The sequence below is a fragment of the Vicugna pacos genome, chromosome 29 (assembly GCF_048564905.1).
Source record: "Vicugna pacos chromosome 29, VicPac4, whole genome shotgun sequence".
Lineage (NCBI taxonomy): Eukaryota > Metazoa > Chordata > Mammalia > Artiodactyla > Camelidae > Vicugna > Vicugna pacos.
In genome coordinates this window covers 7,921,762-7,931,136 of record NC_133015.1, presented here as the reverse complement: position 1 = coordinate 7,931,136, position 9,375 = coordinate 7,921,762, and the positions used below count along the sequence as shown (strand labels likewise).

At 40.4% G+C, this 9,375-nt stretch overlaps 1 long non-coding RNA gene across 2 annotated transcripts; it reads left to right on the top strand.

The window, feature by feature from the left end:
* Nucleotides 1-8: 8 nt before the first annotated feature.
* Nucleotides 9-6,784, top strand: LOC140690183 (uncharacterized). Of its 2 annotated transcripts, none has more exons than XR_012065359.1 (2): nucleotides 9-479; nucleotides 6,202-6,784. It is a non-coding gene; the product is annotated as an uncharacterized lncRNA (long non-coding RNA). The 2 variants fall into 2 exon arrangements; XR_012065360.1 differs by lacking the exon at nucleotides 6,202-6,784 and adding an exon at nucleotides 2,001-2,242.
* Nucleotides 6,785-9,375: the final 2,591 nt, after the last annotated feature.

Sequence of the window (9,375 nt, the reverse complement as noted above, 5' to 3'; positions counted from 1 at the left end):
GGACGGAGAGTTTGGATTTCACACCAGTGTCAGGCATCCACTTTTCTGCCTATGGGGGAAATCTCTTTTCAGCCTGGCCCAAAGTTTTGCTCAAGGAGGAAATAAAACTCCCCTTCCATCTGCGCAGCTGGACAGTTTCAGAAAGAGTAGGGGCAGCAGGCTGATCAGAGCCTGGGGCCAACAGGAAGCCGCTCCCTCGGCGCTGGAAATAAGGGGCGGGAATTCGCCTATCATTCCCAGGAGTATCGAAGTCTGGGAGAGTTTCCTCCTTCAAGCAAGCAGCCCTAAACTGAAGTAAGAAAGCTGCCTCCTCCCAGGGACTACACAGGAGCCATCGCCCGTGGAGGGCCCAGGAGAATTTGGATGGCAAGAAGAATCCAGTCAGTGATGGGGATTATTCTGTTGCACACGTAGCTAAGATTTTTACGAGAGTGAGGAGAGATTGGAAATTAATATATTTGCAATCATATATCAGCCAGGTATTGTAAAGTGCTTATAGTTCTTATTCTGCAGTGTCGGTTCAATCATAACATTAGTTACATTCTTTCGTTATCTTTATGAAGCTCTGATGCAAAGAACTCCTACCATGTTTTTATAGAAACAGGTATGGGCTGGCGAAACTCCCATATCACTGTAAGTAACCAGGAAGTTGTTTTTCAGTCTGTTTTCCTTGGTGCTACAACACTTGCAGTAATGCATATAGTCAATGAATGATGACATGGGTAAAAAATCACCAGCAAATTGGTAAATTCCAGTAAACTGACAATATATTCCTATTTGGTTACTTACGCTCTTCACATCTCCATTCCTTCTATTTACTTTGCAAAGAGAAAAGCCCTTTGAACCCAAACATTTATTGACCCCAGAACCAGACAAGTCACAGAAGAGGCCACAGGGAAGGCAACTGTCTCAGCATCTACTTCTAGCATAAGCAGAATTGCAGGGAGTCACTGCTCAGGAGCAGTTAAGCCAAATTGGCAGTTTTCCCCACACAGCTGAAAGATTGGATTTGAAAAGCACCTTCATACAGCCAGCCAGTCAAAATAGAAGTACAACATATTTACCAAATTGAATGTGAGTGATCTTTGAATTGTTCTCACTGTAGATTCTCTTGAATTATCTTAAAGAAATGTATGCATTTTGATGAAATAAGGAGGAGAGAAGAGGTAGGTTGTGAAATGAACAGAAATAGAGGCTCCTATCCTGATAGTATCTTCCTACAATGGGAAATTTTTTCAGAGGAAGATGAGATTAAATTAAACCAGGAAAAAAAAAACCAGGAAGGGTTCCCATGCAAGGTTAATTTATACTATGTCCTTTATTTGCTTAGATACATTGAGGGGGTGGGGAAAAATTCCCCTAATTACTTATAACCCATTTATTGATACTTCTTATATATTCTCTGTTTTCTAACTTTCAGAAGTATGGACAGAACCATTTTCACTGATTAGAAAATAAAAAATTAATTTTGATTTCTAAGAAAGTAGAGGATTTGAGGGTACCTAAAAGTGAGGCTCATGACTGTAAAACTTGGATTTCAGGGTGTTGTTTGAAAGGCAAGTAGTATTTATACATACTCATGGGTACATCACTTTATGATCACTAACGTCTGTCTGAATCAGCTCTTAACCTCAACGTTGCACTGCTTTGGGGAAACATCACACTTTTTATACCCAAGAAACTTAAGTGGTTTTTTTTTTTGGAAAATAGTAAATAGGTTTTGAAACCCTCAAAATATTTGTTCTGCTTAGAAACTAAAAGGGACTCTTTTGTTTGAGAAATTGTGATAGATTAAAGATGACTGTAAATTCTTTGTCACCACTTCCCCTCCCACAGAGGTCAAATTTATTTCCCCTCCTTTTGATTGTGGGCTGACCCTGGGACTACTTAATGCATAGAAGGTGGCACAGGGATGCTGTGCCAGCTCTAGACGTGAGCCGTAAGAAGGCCTGGATGTTTCTATTTTCTGTTTCTTTTGGGAACCCCAAACTACCTCACAGAGAGGCCATGTGTCCTGCATGGAGAGACCACATGACTTGCTGACCTCGTCGGTGGGAGCCCTCCACATCCTTGAAGCCATCCTTTGGAAGACACCAGTTCTAGCCTTCTCCAGTTCCAGCCATCCTTTGGAAGATGGAGAGTTTCGATCTCACACCAATCAAGGGAGACCAGCAGAACTGCCCTTTGAGCTGTCAGCCCACAGTATCTAGAAAGCAAACAAAGTGATTGCCATTTTAAGCCACTAAGTTTGGGGTAATTTGTTCCGTAGCAAGAAATAGCCACAAGAGAAAGCAAGCCATGCACTGTCACCTATAAATCTTGGTGAACAGGGAATGGCTTTGTCTTGTTGGAAAGACAGCTAGACTTGCTTCTCTAGATTAAGTTCTGGTTGATGATTTATCATGAGTTGCATAGGGCTCAGGCAAGGGCTTCTGAGTTAGGGAGGGTGGGGAGATGGGGTCAGAAAAGATGATGCAGAGTGGGGAGTAGGGGGCAGGGGATGGCATTCCTGGCCTGGGGTTCTGGTGGCAGACATGAGGAATTAAATAAATGCTGAGAATAAAACCAATGACCATAGGTAAACAACAAGCTCCTACTGTATAGCACAGGGACTATATTCCATATCTTGTAAAACCTATAATGAAAAAGAATATATATGTATATATATGTATAACTGAATCACTATCCTGTACATCAGAAACTAACACAACATTGTAAATCAACTGTACTTCAATTAAGAAATAAAAGAAAACAAAAACACCAATGACCAAGGCAGAGTGTCAGATGTGGGGATGGGGTGGGGAGAAATGATAAAATAAATGCCTGATAATTCACATAAAAATGTTTATTCATATGCTGCATGAAACTATCTACCCCACTACACTTTTGGAAATACTGCCTAGAAGTAACACCCTTTTTATATCTTGTGGCTCCTTCTGAAGAATTTCTTCATGAGAAAGTAAACACATAGGGATTTTCTCATCTTTTAAAAACTGAGATATATTTTCTTACTTAATGAAACCCAGATCTTCCTTCATTGCTCCACATGGCAGTCACACGTGGCCCCATTACAATTAGACAGGCAGAGGGGAATAGCTTGGCTGTGTCCTAAAGATTTAACATGTAGAGTTTCATTTCATAACTTAAAAAATTATTTATTCGTGAGACTGTTTCTTCCCTTACATAGTGGTTACACGAGCATTTTCTTATTCTCAAGCAATTCATTATTTGGGCTGTTTTTTAAAAATACTAAAATTGTGTTTAGTCTGAGGAGTATCTACCCGATTTGTGTTTTATTGTATGATGCATTTCTTCTTTTTTATATACTTACCATGGAATTGTGGAATTTTACAGCTGTGAGCAGTCATGGAAATCACTTAGTTCTTAACCAATCATTCCATTTGGTAACGGTGGCCCAGAGTGAGTCATTTTTGCATATGATTTCTCAAAAAGATCCCATTTCTTATGATGTAGCAGTTCTTTCAGCCGAGGAAGGTTCATTATGCCGTAAAGGTGAGCAACAGCCTGGACACCATCACTGGACTTTCTTACTAGTAAACCTTCTCTAGAATGCAGAAAGATTTAGACAAAATCTACCCACTAGGACCTGGTCATCCAAAGTCCTGCCCCTCGAGGCATCTGTGTAATGGTGTGCACCCATCAGTAAAGGCTTCCCACTCTGAGCTGAGATGTAGACTGGTGGTGAGATTCCTGCTTTTCTTTTAAAAAGAAATTAATTAATGTAGTTGATTTACAATGTTGTGTTAGTTTCAGGTGTACAGCAAAGGGATTCAGTTATACACACACACACACACACATATACACACACACATATATATACACTTTTCCAGATTCTTTTCCATTATAGCTTATTACAAGATATTGAATATAGTTCCCTATGCTATACAGTAGGTCCTTGTTGTTTATCTATTTTATATGTAATGGTGTGTATATGTTAATCCCAAACTCCTAATTTATTCCTCCCCCACCCCAGCTCTATCCCCTTTAGTAACCATAGTTTGTTTTCTATGTCTGTAAGTTTATTTCCAGTTTGTAAATAAATTCATTTGTATCATTTTAAAAAATATTCCCCATATAAGTGATAAAATATGATATTTATCTTTCTCTGTCTGACTTATTTCACTTAGTATGTTCATCTCTAGATCCATATTGCTGCAAATGGCATTATTTCATTCTTTTTTATGGCTGAGTAATATTCCATTGTGTATATATACCACAACTTTTTTATCCATTCTTCTGTCGATGGATATTTAGGTTGCTTCCATGTCTTGGCTATTGTAAATAGTGCTGCTGTGAACACTGGGGTGCTTGTATCTTTTCAAATTAGTGTTTTCTCCAAATATATGCCCAGGAGGGGGATTGCTGGATCATATGATAATTCTATTTTTAGTTTTTTAAGGAACCTCCATACTGTTCTCCACAGAGGCTGCACTGATTTACATTCCCATCAACAAAGTAGGAGGGTTCCTTTTTTCCCACACCCTCTCCAGCATTTATGACTTGTAGACTTTTGAATGATGGCCATTCTGACTGGTGTGAGGTGATATCTCATTGTAGTTTTGATTTGCATTTCTCTGATAATTAGCAATATTGCCTGCTCTTCCTTTTTTCACTCTGTGCCTTGGTCCTTGATACACTTGGATGGCATGCAGCATGTTACAACTGAAAACTGTACAGAGAGTTCTGCCGCAGATGAGGTGTGTGACCCCAGGCAAGGCACTTATTAACATCTTTACTGGACTGGATTAGATGATCTCTAAGATAAACAAGAAAAAAAACCCCACAGATGCTTAATTTAATCCTAAAAAGGAGACGATTTTTTTTAAACTTTTGTTTTTGAAAGAAGATACTGTACTTAATTGCATTGCAGTAATTCAGCCTTCCTTCCAGCCCCTTAAGCCAGAAGCATGAAGAATGGAAGAGGAATTCATGGAAGAGCAATGTTCTATCCCATGACAGCATGAAAGAATTGTGAAATTGGGGCTGCAGAAAGCAGAGAACACATTTATTATTATTTTTAAAATAATGGGAATGAGTAGCAGTTAACATGGAACAAGGAAGAAAGTATATTTTGGAGAATCTGGAAATCAAGATATGAGGAGTTGAAACATGATGTGGCAAGCACAGGGATTCTGTAGGAGATTGCCTTCCTAGCTCATAACAAACCCCTTTCTCGGAGAGGGACATTTCACCCTATTTAGAATCAACATTCTCAACTCCAGATGATTAGTTCAGAGGTGAACCCTTGGCTGAGTTGGATCGGTCGCATTTTTTTGCCCTCATATTTTGAAATGAGATTCAATGAGTAGTGTTCCTGGGACTAAGGTGATATATATTAAACTTTTCTTTGACCTCATTGAGCACATGTTTAGAGGAGCAGCAAAACTAGTCCACAGAGGTGAAAAGTTAGGTGCTTCGTGGAGAGAAATAGAGACAAAAGGCAGATATGAGGAGGGCATTCTGTCTTACTCCTGATGACTTTCAGGTTTGGGACCAAGTCCTTTCTGGCACCAGGGTGCACCTGCCTTTTGGGCGCCATGAACTACGTCTATGGCCCTGAATCTCTACAGTAAACTCCCTGGGTAAACATTGTTAGTGCATCATATAAAAAGGGCCAGGAACATTCTTGTACAGTTTAGGCTAAGGGGGGAGATCAGCAAAGATAAAACATGTCCTTGGTCTGGAAGTCTGGTTCTTAGACAGCAGAGGAAAGAGTGAATCCCAGCAAAACTGAATCTGTCAGCTTCACAGGGTCTTTGCACAAGCTGCCCCGTACCTCCCCGCCATCTCTCTTCCTCCCCAGCGCTCCCCAAGGTTGACTCACCACCTCGGGAGGCCTTTCCTCCACAATCCCAGCCTTTCTATCCCTGATTTTCCCTCACACCAGAAAGAAATAGACGAATGATTTCCAAATTAGCAAATTTCAAAAAATTAGGATCCTTCGATTTGATTTAATATTAAAGTATTAGTCTTCCATCTTTATTTCAAGTTTAAACTAGTCAGTTAGCTAAGAATTTTTCTCTCCTATTCTTCAATTCACCTTATAAGCAATGATCATCCCCTCGATTCTATTAGGCCAAAACTTTTGGTTCAAAACTGAAAACCGTAGTCAGTTCTCCAGATATTCTTAAGCATGTCTGGATGCCTAACAGATAACCTCTGCTTTCCACCCGATTCTAGGTAAAAAGAGATGATGTTATCTAAAACTTCTCTCCGCAAGGAAAGCCAGCAATACCCTTAGCTCCGAGGCTTCTTCCAGCGGCACAAAGAGTGTCACAGGAACACAAAGTAGAAGACGGGAAACTCTAAATGGCTGAAAAGTGCTTGTTCACTTGTACTTCTCCTTGGGAGTCTCCACTCGCTAATCACTGGGATGGAAGGATGAAGAGGAAGGATGGAGATAGGGTCCAACTTTGCCATCTATGATCTGGGTGACCTTGGGTCGGTTATTCAACCTCTCCAACCCTCAGCCTCCTTACCTGTACAACCAGGGCACTAATAATACAGTTGGTGAGAGGGCCTAGTAGTGTCAGTGCAGATAATGTGTGTAACTTAACTGCCTAGCATCTTACACACAAAGAAATGTCAGCTGCTCTTCTTTTTATCCAGGCCAAGAAGCCCAGTTGGACACCTTAGCCTGTCACTCTTGTCCCCATTCAGACTTCTCTACTAGCCCTGCCCTCATCTTGTCTTCTGTCCCTGGACATCATTACAGCTTCCGCTAAATAATGTGTGCTGCCCAATAAAGTTGTTTCCTAATGTGGCCATGTCACAAGTCACGTTTTATAAGGCTTTTTTCCTTTTCCTCATGGTAATGAAGTCCAGATATAGTGTGGTTGCTTTTATTTTTCTAAGAAAATATATTGCTTCCTTTCTATGTAAATAGCCCATGTGCTTAGAATTATTTGGTGATCAATACTAATTAGGTATTCTGTTCAGTGGATGTTTAATGCTTTAATTCTAGACATTCATCTAGTTACTTTGAATTGGTTAACCCACACTCCATATTGATTAAATTGTTTTTTTTTTTGGTTGGTTTGTTTGACCTCCTTAAAAGGGGGAAAGAAATCCTTCTGTTATATTCTCTTAACTTTTAGACCTAAAAATCAGCTGTGGGTATAAAAAAAAGCAAGTTATGCATAACTTTATGACAAAAGGCTGTCCATAAATTCAATTAAAATGAACTTCTGTTGAGACAAAAACTAGAATCCTGTGAAAAATTCTTGTCATCTCTCTTTCTCTCCCTCCCCCATCCCTTCATTCTTCTTTTCTAATAAATCTTATTCAGACTTGAGACCCTAGTGGGAAATTTCACTTTTGGTTTTGGGAAATGTCAGTTACAAGTGGTGGGAATATCAGAATATTTAAGCAAAGAAAAAAAAATGTCTTCTCTCTCACATGTGTTAAAAATAGTCACAGTGTATTTTTCCCCCTAAATTCTGTAAAAGGAAAAAAAAAATCACCTCTGAACTGAAGTTAATGGTGGAGTGTCTGCCTAAGGGGAAAAACATTTTAGAAAAGTAAAAGAAAAAGATTTGGAACTGCAGTCACTCAGCAGGACAGGACTGGCCCCCAGTATCTGCTCAGGCAGTTTTGCAGTGGGAATAAGGAGGAAGAAGGAAGAGTAGGTCCCGATCCTCCGACACTTCCTGGAGGCCTGGCCTCTTGGGCATAGGGTCTCATCTCATCCCCAGTGGCCCAACTGAAATTCAAGTCTGACTCCTAAGCTAAGCCCCCCAGAAAGCTCTTCCTGCCTAGTTAGCCTAAACAATGGTTCTTACTGGTTCTCACCCCATCTTCTCATCTCTCCCCCATCCTGGGTCTTGCCCATTTTTAGCTCCCAGCTTTGCTGATTCTGCACAGGAAAAAGTTAAGCCTTTGCTCACTTTTGTCTCAAATGTTCCACTTTTGTTTCTTCCAAATTCCTTTCCTTTCCTTCTCCTCCTTTCTTTCCCTAGCTGAGTCAAGTGAAGACTGTAGGAGTGATTCATACAGAAGAAAAGAAAAGATGCAGAGGCAAAACATTCTAGGGGTGGGTATAGTCTCACTACCTATTGACAGAGGCCAAATTCAACAGAAAACTCTCAACCCCCACTTGACTTTGAATGTGCAAACAAACATCAAGTGACGCTTAGTCCATTCCTCCTAATTTTCAAGTGCCGAAGAATTTAAGTTGGTTGTCAAATCTTAGAAAATAAAGAAACAAGCCAAAGGATAAGTAACAGTACAACCCCAAGCCTGGGGAAACTTGCATCCACGTCTGGACAAGGAAAGGGACACAAGGTAAGGGTAATCAAAATAAAACCATCTGTGTGGTCTGCAGACCCTTACATTTTACTGGTTTCCATGGCTATCACCTTTCCAGCCCGCAGCCATAGACTCAAACTGGAACTACCAGGAGGCATTCATGATTCGAAATTTACTTCTTTTGGCAGATTCCCTACTCCCCTGAATAGAAGTAAGTGTAAATGAGATTGTAACTAGCTGTCTCTCCTTAACTCTTGAAGATATTGCAGAATCTGCTGATAAATCAATACTGCCCAACAAAAATCCCTAGAGTTTCTGACCAACATTGTTCTTGATAATAGGGTAGCCTTTGATTATCTTTTAGCTGAGCAAGGAGGTGTCTGTGCTGTGGCCAATACCACTTGCTGCCCTTGGATTAACACTTCTGAGGAAGTTGAGACTTGGCTATATAAAATCACTGAACAAGCCACTTGGTTTAAGAAACTGACTACTTCAGCGGGCTTTTTCTTTGATCTACTTGATCTAAGTTGTTTTGGGTCATGGGGATCAAGGCTTCAGAGTGTACTCCAACTTATTATTCTGTTTATAGTCATTCTAATTGTCTCTCTGGTTTGCTGTGTTCTCTCAAAAGCTTTACATGCATGCATGCAGCTGCTGGTGACCGGACAAATGAGCTCTCTTTGCCTAGAATGCTAAAAATGGGATGAAACAAACAGTCAACTAAGGGACCTCGAGCGTCTGATAGCCCAGTCTTTGTATTCCAGCTGGAGATCCAACATCAACAAGAAGCGGTAGTTCAGAGTGGCACTAATTCCTTAAATTTTGAGTACAACTCAGAGTATTGATCAAAAGGGGGGACTGATAAAGTTAATTTGAATATTGACACCCACAAAATGGAGGCTGCCCAAGTGGCCCAGCCCATGTCACAAATTTAAACCCAAGTCAGCCTGCACTTATGAGAAATTTCTGTCAAGGAAACCTAACATTATACTAATCACAACCCACCAAGTCAGCTTTAGCTAGCTCACCTTACCCTAGAGAACAGGACCTGCTGGCTTTATAAGGAAATCCCTTACCTCGTAGCTAATCATGCCCTGTTTCCATGTT